The 12,373-nt window shown below is 33.7% G+C and overlaps 1 protein-coding gene across 3 annotated transcripts in view; it reads right to left on the bottom strand.

The window, feature by feature from the left end:
• The window catches only part of LOC124537788, a 203,070-nt gene that overhangs the window by 81,564 nt on the left and 109,133 nt on the right, over positions 1-12,373 (bottom strand). The window lies entirely within an intron of this gene.

The raw sequence follows: 12,373 nt of genomic DNA, 5'->3' as shown, positions 1-12,373 counted from the left end.
GTTTTGGAACTAAGATGTTATGACTTGTACCGGTTTTACACTAGATTATTTAACCTTAGATATATAGTATCGGTGATTGAAGAATTTCTAATTTTCAGCAAGTGATAATGATGTGTGTAATAAATATTCAGATTTAATTCAGAACTATGTTTATATACCTATTGACTTCAAAGCAGGATATATTAATTTAAATAATTGTATTTAACTAACATGACTTTGTATTTTTTAAATGTTAAAAAAAAGTAACTACTGAATTTCTTGCCGGTTCTTCTCGGTAGATGCTACTTTCCGAACCGCTGCACCGGCTACCACCGCGTTGGTAGCTTCACTTAACTGTAAAATGACGATTAAAAGTGCTTGTAAAAGACTACTTGAATAAAGTTTATTTTGATTTGCTATTTTATAGATAGCACAGAAGCTGTAAGGTATTCTAGCGACAAAATACAGCAGTGGATATAACGATAAAAGGGTCTAAAAACAACAACAGCCTGTAAATTCCCACTGCTGAGTTAAAGGCCTCCACTCCATTTGAGGAGAAGTTTTGGAACATATTCCACCACGCTGTTTCAATGCGGGTTGATGGAATACACATGTGGCAGAATTCCTATGAAATTTGTCACATGCAGGTTTCCTTGATGTTTTCCTTCACCGCTGAGCACGAGATGAATTATAAAGACAAATTAAGCACATGAATCAGCGGTGCTTGCCTGGGTTTGAACACGCAATCATCGGTTAAGATGCACGCGTTCTAACCACTGGGCCATCTCGATTCAGAGTCGAAAGTCAGAAGAGTCAAACAATATCGAAGTCCACTAATCTCAAACACATAACAACATCAGCTTATATATTCATTGAACTTATGTGTATATTAGATATAGTTTCGAATATTCTAGATCAATTGACATTTACAGACTCGATAAGGGCGTAATATATTCGAGTGAGACTTGAAATATGATAGTTTACTGTGACACGATGATTGGTATCGACGCTCGGGTACTTTTATCGCGCAATATTTTCGGTACATTAGATATTATTGAACGCGTACTTTATGAAGCACTTGGAGTTAGTAATGTGTTGGCATATTATGTATATCTTATACTTATAACTATGTCAATATTAGATTTTAAATTAACGTGGTTATTTTTATTATGACAAGTATTTAAAACGGGATATTTGTCATGTTTCTTTTGTGGAGGTCGAAATTTTGACATTATCTACGAATGTCTTGTTCACGGTACTCTTGAACTTGTCTTTAGCTCCACCAAATAAAAATAAAAACATGATAAATACCCCGTTTTAAAAATTAGTCATAATTTATATTAATATTATAAATATGAAAGTGTTTATAAATATGAAAGACTCTGTTCAGACTTAAACCGCTGAACCGATTTAGATGACTTTTAGTGAGGAAGTAGTCCCAAGGATTTAGGTAACATTTTTAATTTACGCCACGCGGAATAAAATGGGGGTAAAAGTCTGTATGGTATATGTGATAAAGCTTTACAAAATTTGCGCTGTAAAATCTAGAGATATAACTAGTTCATAAATAAATTATTTTAGTATTTCGTTACCAGTTTAAGGTTAATTTGGAAAATTTTATAAGAATAATTTATTATTAATAATAAATTAATACATTAGTATGAAATAATGAAGATTTAATTTCAAGGGTTACACATAGACTACTAAAGCGTTACGTATATGTTAGTTTTAAACATATTCTATTTAACTCATATCAGTGCTCGCTATAAAATGTTTTATGCTAATACATCTGCTATGTTGTGCAGACTATCCTGCATTTTATTAAATGTAGCATAATTTTAAATTTTTCCATCGGAACAAGAGCCTCTTTGAATTTTAAAATATCCAACAAAAATGTTTGAAAACTCTCCATAATAGTTTAGTGTATTTTTTGACGTTTAATATTCGAAATGACGTTCCAGTTTCAAAACTCGAGGAAGACTTTGACGACATTTGAATTTGCAACTTAATATGTCAGACAGAAGTCGAGATAAAAAGGCTTTGATATTTGTAGACTGTCTTAGATTCTTATGTAATAGGTAAGGCATGCGTATTAATGTATTTAAAATTATATATTGTTATTATGTGTATGTTGTATGTATATTAATATTGTAGTTTTATTTTTATAATATATTATCATGAAAAATTGAAAATCAACGTTGGGTTCTTGGAACCCAACTTGGAGGCTGAATGGTCACCTTTAGGACACTAAGCATCATTGTGTTGTTTTGTATTAATAGTATTGTAGTTAGTGAGTAGTTAATATGTTTTTATTTTTGTTGTTTTTCTTTTTTTTGTTTTAAATTTTTTATACTTCTTATTCTTTTATTATATGTGTCTATTATGTACTGTGACTTAATAAAAATTTCTTTCTTTCTTTTTCTTGCGTTTTAGTTCTATGACTAGACTTAAGACGTCTTAAGCTTGAATTAAAAGAATACAGTAATATATTACCGGTGTAATCACCTGGTAATGGGGAGGACACAGTGACCCTTAACTAATCCGACTACTGGTCAGTTAGGTAATCCATACACACAACAACCTTAACTTACCTAAGGTAATTACAAAGTTGCAATCCAATCAGAAAAGCGACCACGTAAACAAAAGATAAATATACATAAACAGATTACATTTATGTATTTAATTTTATCATTTTATACACAATAATAAATACTCATTTTCTTTCCAGATTCCCGATGAAACCTACGTTGCGAACCGACGGCTTAATGTTTAATTTGATTACTGTATCACCATTCAAAATTGCTTCTTATGGCTTATTCAAATAAAGTCTAACATTGTATTAACTCATTACTTAATAAATGTGAATCGCTTAAATAAATGTTCAATCAAATAAATATTACACGAACTGAAACTAATCTTACCAACAAATTAGACAAGACAATACAAAGCGAAGTTCGTGTAATGGCAACATTCATATTTCAGAGCAAAACTCGGATAAGAATAAAAATATTCCAAGCACGCGAAGCCGCAAGAAATATCATATACTTAACCCATAAGCTTTGAAGATAAAACGCAACGTTGTCAATGCTTAAATGACGACTTAACTCTAGGAAGAGATTCTTTTCTAATCCAATAACTATCAGGTTTACCCACGAAGACTAATTATGTAGCTTGTTTGAAAAATTAGCTATAGCTCATATATTTTATTATTGGATTATAGCTGAGCAAAATATATAAAGATAACGTCATTATCACTTATTTCATACAATTCAGAAATTCCTTGTAACTCTAATTACACTGGCTTACTCAACTAGGCAAATATAAACAAACACAGCCATACAAATAATCAGTACTCTACTGATCTGTATAATTGATGTTTGTAGAACGGACTAAAAATTGAATTGGTACAAATACATCTTTCTCGTCATGTAATTATAATTACAGGGTTTGAATTTGATATAAGATAAGTAAGGCTGGTATGAAAAGAAAGTTCGTACTGACTACATGTTCGTAGTCAGTTGCCCGATCTTGGGTTTAACATCAACATTGATTAGATTATGTAATTAAGAGTGACGAATATTTGTAGTGTGTTTTCTTTATGACATAGGTGGCAAACGTGCTGGAGGCTCACCAGATGGAAAGTGACTAGCACCGCTCATGGACATCTGCAACACCAGGGGGCTTGCAAGTGCGTTGCCGGCCTTTAAAAAAGGAGTACGCTCTTTTCTTGAAGGTTCCCATGTCGTATCGGTTCGGAAAAATCGCCGGCGAAAGCTTTGTTAGAGTTTTGCGAGGCAGAAAATGTCTAAGAAATCGCGCTTTAGTGGATTTTCGGACATCAAGGTATAACTTTGCAGCAAGCAGCATTACTTTTTATGGTAATTTTCCAGTTTAAAAGTCAAAGACAAAGTCAAAAATCTTTATTCTAAATAGAAGTAATAGAAAGATAAAAAGAAATTAATTTGCTTATTGACAGTCAATCTACCACCGGTTCGGAATTTAACATCTCGTACCTGAGAAGAACTGGCGAAAGAAACTCAGCGATATCTATTTTTTTAATTTCCATGATTCATATACATTAACAAACATATTTTTGTTGTTTGAAACTTGGAGGCGATAAAGTTAACTACAGGCACAGGGGACCAACACTTAGTTCTCAAGGTTAGTGGTCCATACAAGATATGAATATAGAAAGGGGTGTTGATCACTTACCATTAGATAGCCCATAGCCTAACTATTTCATAACAAAAACAACAACTAGTATAAAATGGTTTTCAATTGTTTTCTCGAAAATTCTAGAAATGAAAATTCTAGAACTTTTCCAAATGTCATCTATTATTTTCTCGAGGAAAAATATATCATTTTTCAACGAAAATACTCTTTGAATGAACACGATTCTGTTTACTCGTTGCCTTTGTAATCGTCTTTCAATCCGACTCGGATGCTGTGATTCGAGAACCAAAAGACGTATTTCGTGACGACAATACTTTTAATAGCAATAACGGTTGTGTATTACACTTTATATATTGATAGGGAATGTTTTTGTATTGATTGAAGTTATAACGCAATAAAAAAACTACTGATTCGTAATAACACAAAGTATAAAACATTTATTCAATCATCATCAACAGACTGTAAATGTCCCACTGCTAGGCTAAGGCTCTCCCTTTGAGAAGAAGATTTTTGGAACATATTCCACCACGCTATTCCAATGCGGATGGAATACACTTGTGACATAATTTCTATGGAATTAGACACATGAATTATAAACACAAATTAAGCTTATGAATACTCAGTGGTGCTTGCTTGGATTTGAACCCGCGATCATCGGTTAAGATGCGTCATCTCGAGCTGAATTTCAATTTAAATGTAATTAGCTCATTCATCTGTAAGATCATACATTCTTAATGAAATCTCTTCAAACAATTCCCTGTTATGCTCCAGTGGAGTTATAAATGTTTAAGCGTTTTTCTAGTAACATTCGTTTCAGCAACGCATACATTATGTAAACAATCACTCATCGCGGTTGAAAAATAAATTAAACTTGGTACTCTCCGCTGACAGCGATAGCTAGGCTGAATTAATTTTTATAGACTGTAATTAAAAAGTATGTTTTTTTTTTTATTTTAAACGAGTTCAACCGAGCGACTTCATTCGTGAATAACATTCGAGAATATATTTTTTTTTATACAGATTAAAAAAAAATACCGTATCGTGGAACAATATCACATTTATGTCATTAAATCCAGTTTCCACATACGCTCAGATCTTTTTAGAAAAATATATTCATTGCTATTAATTGTTTAAGCATTTAGTATTACTCGGTTTTTTCAGTGGAAATATTATATTCAAGGCGACGCTTAAAATTTAAATAGTAAGCTTCAGTGAATTTATATGTACTTTACTGAATGTAGCGGATGTGTCTAGATCATTAGAGCAGTGAGTCTTAGCCCAGCGCTGGGCTATTGACTTGTTCTTATATTAGAATTGTCATTAAAACCAGTTTCATACGCTCAGATCTTTGTAGAAAAATATATTCATTGCTGTTAATTGTTTAAGCATTTAGTATATAGACTCGGTTTTTTCAGTGGAAATATTATATTCAAGGCGACGCTTAAAATTTAAATAGCAAGCTCAGTTGAATTTATGTGTGCTTTACTGAATGTAGCCGATGTGTCTACAGCATTAGAGCAATGACGTCTTAGCCCAGCACTGGGCTATTGACTTATTCTTATATTAGCAACGGCATTATTTGGTGATTAAATATGGAATAGTATATCCTATACTGTTATTAGTTGCGTTGATAAATTACGTCAAATGATTTAGAAATGGTTTGTTAATTTTATTTAAGCAATTAAAAATAATATAACGCCTATGACCTTTCCTGATGTTTACACACTCACCACACAATAAATATGCTTAGATAATTGAAATGGGAATTCACAAACACTATTTATTTTAGTTATAATTTTATAATAAGTTTTACAAATTTACTGGTACTCTCCATCTCTTATTATGGATTTCGAAAAATAAAAATACTGTGGAAATAAATTTGAAGAAAAAAGATATGTGACCGTCGCGGGACACCGAAAATAAATATATTTTTCATAATTAATAGCAACGAAATACACGAGGGAGCAGACAGGAGCGGGCGAGCGTGACGAAATAAGAGGGCGGCGTGTCGTTTACCGTGACGGCATACGAGACCATCTTACCATCAAAATTATTATATATAAAGACTTTAATATATGTTTAGGCTTTATAACTAGTAAATTTAAAACGGTTCACACACATAAACAGAATGATTCAAGAGATTGATATAGCAAATGCATATAACAAGTATTAAAAACGGGATATTTACCATAATTTTTATTTTTATTTGTGGAGCTCGATATTTCGAATTACGAAAGTCTTTTGTATAAATAAAATATAAAAATACTTGTAGTAATAAAAATAAATTACTTTAAAATCTTATATGCGTGTTATAGTGGTATCAAATCGATAATAGCCGGAAAAGTACTAATTTTTTCAATTTATCTCTGTTCTTCTATCTATCTATACTTATATTATAAAGATGTAACGTTTGTTTGTTTGTTTGTAATGAATAGGCTGGACCGATTCAAAAAAATCTATTACCATTCGGAAGGTACACATTATCCACAAGTAACTACTAAATTTTATTTTAGAATAAATAAGGTTCGGACGATGAAGTCGCAAGCAGAAGCTTGTGTTATACATATATATAGAACCTTAATGTAATTTTGTGAAGCCGGTGCAGGTATAAGTCATGTATTGCCGTCACTTTGATCAAATTTCAAGAACTTAGGATATACGCATTATTGTTTGAAAGTTCTTGCTAAACGGGCTGTATTTTCTGAGATACTCATAGTCCGATGGGACGGTAATCCCAAACGACCACAATATATCAGAATGCAGACACATTATTTGAGTTAGCTATATAAAAACTGGAAATGTATAATAATACATACTAATAATACAAGTAATTTGTATTATTAGTATGTATTAATTTAAATTCTGTTACTGTGACAGATTAAATAGATCTAAGTAGAATCAAACCTGAGATTGCCTAATGGTCAGAACGTGTGCATCTAACTATGATTGCGGGTTCAAACGCACGCAAGCCCCACTAATTATTCATGTGCTCAATTTGTATTTATAATTTATCTCGTTCGCGGCGGTGAAGAAAAACATCGTGAGAAAATATTCCACTGTTCGCGAACATGTTCCAAAACCTTCTCCTCACAACCCCATGAAGAGGAGGCCTTAGTCCAGTAGTGGGGAAATTTACAAGCTGTTGTAGTTGTTGTTGAATCAAACCCAAGACCTCATACAGCTATCCAGGCTTGCTCATTCTCCTTGGTCGCATAGTAAAGCTAAACAATTCTCATTTCATACCGTGAGCATGAAACAAAACAATTAAATGATTACTATTCATAAAACTCATCGCATTAATGGCGGTATTGTTAATGAGCTAATTTTTAAAGTATCTCTTTGATTAAATTGATAGCATTCTACTTAACACAATAGTTCATCAGTAATTTTTATACGGAACACTTTGTTTTCTCTTTGCCGTTGTAATAAAGAGTTGTTGAGTATTCTATAAGAACTCAACTCGCTATTATGACGTAGATACCGTTAATTCTTTACATGCTATAATTACATAGTATAAAACAAAGCTTACCGCTGTCTGTGCCTATGTATGTTTAGATCTTTAAAATGTACGCAACGGATTTTGATGCGTTTTTTTTAATAGACAGTGATTCGAGAGGAAGGCTATATTGGCCATATATTAGATACAAAAACCTTCTTCTGTTTAATAATTTTAAGGAATATTAATCACTACGTACTATAAAACAAAGTCGCTTTCACTGTCCCTATGTTCCGTTGTATACTTAAATCTTTAAAATTACGCAACGGATTTGTGGATTTTTTAATAGATAGCGTTTCGAGAGGAAGGTTTTTGTATATAATATATGGACAATATAGTAAAGAAACACTGATAATTATAGAAGTTGATGTCGTATATAAACAAATTCTTTAGTATATTTAGTATCAGTACCCGTGCGAAGCGGGGCGGGTCGCTAGTTATTTTATAATTTCAACATACACGACTGTTTGGAAATGTTACTTTCGAAACAAACATAGCATGTGCGTCTTCTTTTGTCGCTAAAGTAGAGTTAAAGCACGTTAAAATAGGTCATGAGTAAAATTTTGCCCTTTTCAATTATGTACGTAGGAAAGAGATAGCAATATACTTAGTTCTTTAAATAACATTAAAGGTATTACAAAATATAAATAACACGTTATCAGCAATGTTACTAATCATCATTATATACATATAACTAGCGTTCGCCCACGGTTTCGTTCACGTTTGAGGGGATCGGTTGTCATGTGTTAGGCAAAAAAGTACTCTATTACCTTCCTTGGACTTCAAGTTTGCTTCATACCAAATTTCATCAATTTCGCGTCAGCGGTTTACAGAGCGAGCAGACAGACAGATAGAGTTACTTTCACATTTATAATATTAGTATAGAAGTATAGATAGTATACTATCTATACTTCTATACTAAGACTTTTAGCGAGTTAGCTGTGTGGATAGGTACCAACCAATTATAGGATTATAAATTAACCCATCCTCTCTATTGAAATTACTATGATATTTATGGGTTTCAACTGTCTAGAGTATGAAATCAAGTAATAAAATTATGCAAACCCTCGCAAAATAAATATAAAATAAAAAAAAATAATTAAAGGTACAAGAGACAGAAAATTTAAATATAATGGTGTGTAATACTAATAGTACAAGGAATGCCTTGAACACACCTAAATTAAAAAAAAAACGATAAGATATAAAATAAGTGATAGCAAACATCGCTTACAAGTATCGCGGTATAAGTATTACAGGGTGATAGGTTGAAAAAAAAACTTAATTTATCTTTTAAAATGTCAATCTCTTGGTTTTTCGCGCGCTAGAAGTGTGCTTCGTGTACTTTTTTCCCTATCTATTAACGAATATCTTTGAGCGCGGACATGAGACAAAATTTGAACGAGTATTTGTCTTAAATCCGTGAAATTTTTATCAATATACATAGCTTAGCATACATTCTCTCTGCTTAATTGGTAATATATAATAATGATAAACAATATTATCATTTATTTATGTTTTATTGCACGAATACTTAATGTTACGTTATAGCTAAAAAAAGTAGCATTAATGCAACAGGCGCCTTATCGCTAAAACACCGATCTCTTCCATGTCATTATCATTAATCATGAATGATCAGTATTGATTTTGCTCCAAGAATACACTGGTCTTAAACCTCAATAGATTGATAGTTTGAGCAATTTAATGACTGTAAGCTGATGACAGCAATTAAATCGTTAAGATATACCACAATTGCCCATCACATTAATAGAATACATGCAAGCTTAAGTCTCAAAACTGCCTAACCCTTCCTAGAATAGGAAAGGGTCATATATATAAATCTGACACGTAACTATATTGCGCGCGACGAATATGTACATATAATTAAATTCGAATGTCTGTTTTAAATATTAAAATAGCCCATTTTTACTCAATGCATATGTATCTATACTATATGTGTACCGTGACACAAAGCAAAATATTTTTTTTTTTACCATTTTTGTCTGTCTGTTTGTTCCGGCAAATCTCTGGCACTGGACCGACTTTGGCGGGACTTTCACTGGCAGATAACTGATATAATAGTAGCTTAGGCTGCAATTTTTTTTGTTAAATTCAAACGGGTACATGTTCGCTGGCACAGCTAGTCATAAATATAATATGAAATCAAATAAAACGAAAAAATCGAATGAACTTTCCCATCCACCAAGCTTGACCAATTGGCACTCTCATAAATTTAAATAAAACTATTTATAACGGATGAATCGCGTATATTAATTATTTTTTTTTTTTTTTTAAACATCCCGACGTTTCGAGCACTTTGCAGTGTTCGTGGTCACGGGCAGACTAAGATGACATTTGTCTATTTGAAGAACAAAGGAAATATTATTAACAACTACCGCCAACGATTTCTCAATTGATATCTTGAGTAACGTTCCGGTTGCACGCAGAAGGCACTAACTGTATCTTTAGGTCTTGCAGTCTGTTGGATTTGGGATTTTAAATTTTTAATAAGTGGATCCCAGGTGTTAGAAAGTCTCCAACCATCTTCTCTATTGAAGTTCGGATGTTTTTGAATTTCAATAGCCTCGCGTATCATTCTAGGAATGAATCTGTGTTCTCTAGCGAGGATCTGTGGTTTATCAAATCGGATAAAATGGTTAGGTTTATCCAGAGCATGTTCACAGACTGCAGACTTAGAAGAACGCCTATTTTTGACATCTCCTATATGTTCCTTGACCCTGGTACCGATACTTCTCTTTGTTTGGCCTATGTAAGATAATATCAATCTGTCAAAACAAAGTTTAGATGAATCGACTATTGCGGTGTTAAACAAAGGCCTAAATTTTGCACCGGCTCCATCCAAAATACCGTTTGAAGACATTATTTGCAATGTGGAGGAGTGTCTTTTCAAAAATAACATCACAAAGGAAGACTCGGAAGCTATTCGACAGGACATTTCGAGTGTTTTACGTCGAAGCCGGCCACCGAAAAGAAACCTTACTCGTGATGAATCTATTGCACTGAAGAACTTACGCAACAATAAAGACATTACAGTCCTCCGAGCAGATAAGGGAAACGCGACCGTTGTGATGGATACGTGTGATTATAACCAGAAAATTTCCGCGATTTTATCGGATGTAAAAACTTATAAAAAAGTAACTAAAGACCCTACTAATAACATTCTTAAAAAGACATCCGCATTAATATCAAAACATCAAGAAAAACTAAATCTGGATAAAAAATCACTCGTGCCTACATGTGCAAAGCCTCCAAAACTGTATGGGTTACCTAAGATCCACAAAACTGGTGCTCCGCTGCGTCCTATTGTAAGCCAAATCGATACACCAACATATAGATTGGCTCAACACATAGCAAGGACACTATCACCCCTCCGAGGACACACTGCGGCGTATGTCAAGGATTCTTACCAGTTTGTTGGTGAAATCAAAGACCTTAAATTAACCAACAACGAGACAATGGTTAGTTTTGATGTCCAGTCATTGTTTACCTGCTTACCCATACAAGACTGCATCGAAATTGTCAAGAGGAAACTACAGACACACAACATGCCTATTGAATATGCAGAGCTGTTACATCACTGCCTCACATCTGGTTATTTATTGTGGAATGATGAATTCTATGTACAAGTTGACGGGGTAGCCATGGGTTCTCCAGTATCCCCCGTGGTCGCCGATTTATTCATGGAAGACCTGGAGGAGAGGGCTCTTCGCTCCGGACCTATAACACCTAGGTTTTATAAACGGTACGTAGATGACACTTTCACAATATTACCTAGTGATCTGACATCTGCATTTTTAGTACATCTTAATTCTATAAATAAAAACATTCAATTTACTATGGAATTAGAGGCAAATAATTCTTTAGCTTTCCTTGACATCCTTATTATCAAGAATCCTGACAATACATTAAGTCACACAGTTTATAGGAAACCCACACACACCAACAAATACCTCAATGGTGACTCGCACCACCACCCTAGCCAGTTAGCTACCGTTGGCAAATCTTTGTTTCAGAGAGCCCACCATCTCTGCGATGCTGAACACCTAGAGGACGAGCTACGTCAGGTCAAGCTTGCACTCCACCAGAACAAGCTGCCCGTGCCTCGCCAGCATCGCAGAAGCCGTATCAAGCCACCCACAGTTGAGCGACAACCTGCATTTCTACCATATGTGAAGGGAGTTACAGACAGGATTGGCAACATCTTGAAGCGAGCTTCAATTAAAACCGTTTACAAGCCTCATAAGAAAGTGAGCCAGTTCTTGAGACCTATCAAGAGTAATATTCCTTTACAAACTGCAGGAGTATATAAACTCGAATGTGAGTGTGGTTTATCTTACATAGGCCAAACAAAGAGAAGTATCGGTACCAGGGTCAAGGAACATATAGGAGATGTCAAAAATAGGCGTTCTTCTAAGTCTGCAGTCTGTGAACATGCTCTGGATAAACCTAACCATTTTATCCGATTTGATAAACCACAGATCCTCGCTAGAGAACACAGATTCATTCCTAGAATGATACGCGAGGCTATTGAAATTCAAAAACATCCGAACTTCAATAGAGAAGATGGTTGGAGACTTTCTAACACCTGGGATCCACTTATTAAAAATTTAAAATCCCAAATCCAACAGACTGCAAGACCTAAAGATACAGTTAGTGCCTTCTGCGTGCAACCGGAACGTTACTCAAGATATCAATTGAGAAATCGTT

This window comes from Vanessa cardui, chromosome 19, assembly GCF_905220365.1.
Source record: "Vanessa cardui chromosome 19, ilVanCard2.1, whole genome shotgun sequence".
Classification (NCBI taxonomy): domain Eukaryota; kingdom Metazoa; phylum Arthropoda; class Insecta; order Lepidoptera; family Nymphalidae; genus Vanessa; species Vanessa cardui.
This window is presented reverse-complemented; position numbering and strand designations above follow the sequence as displayed.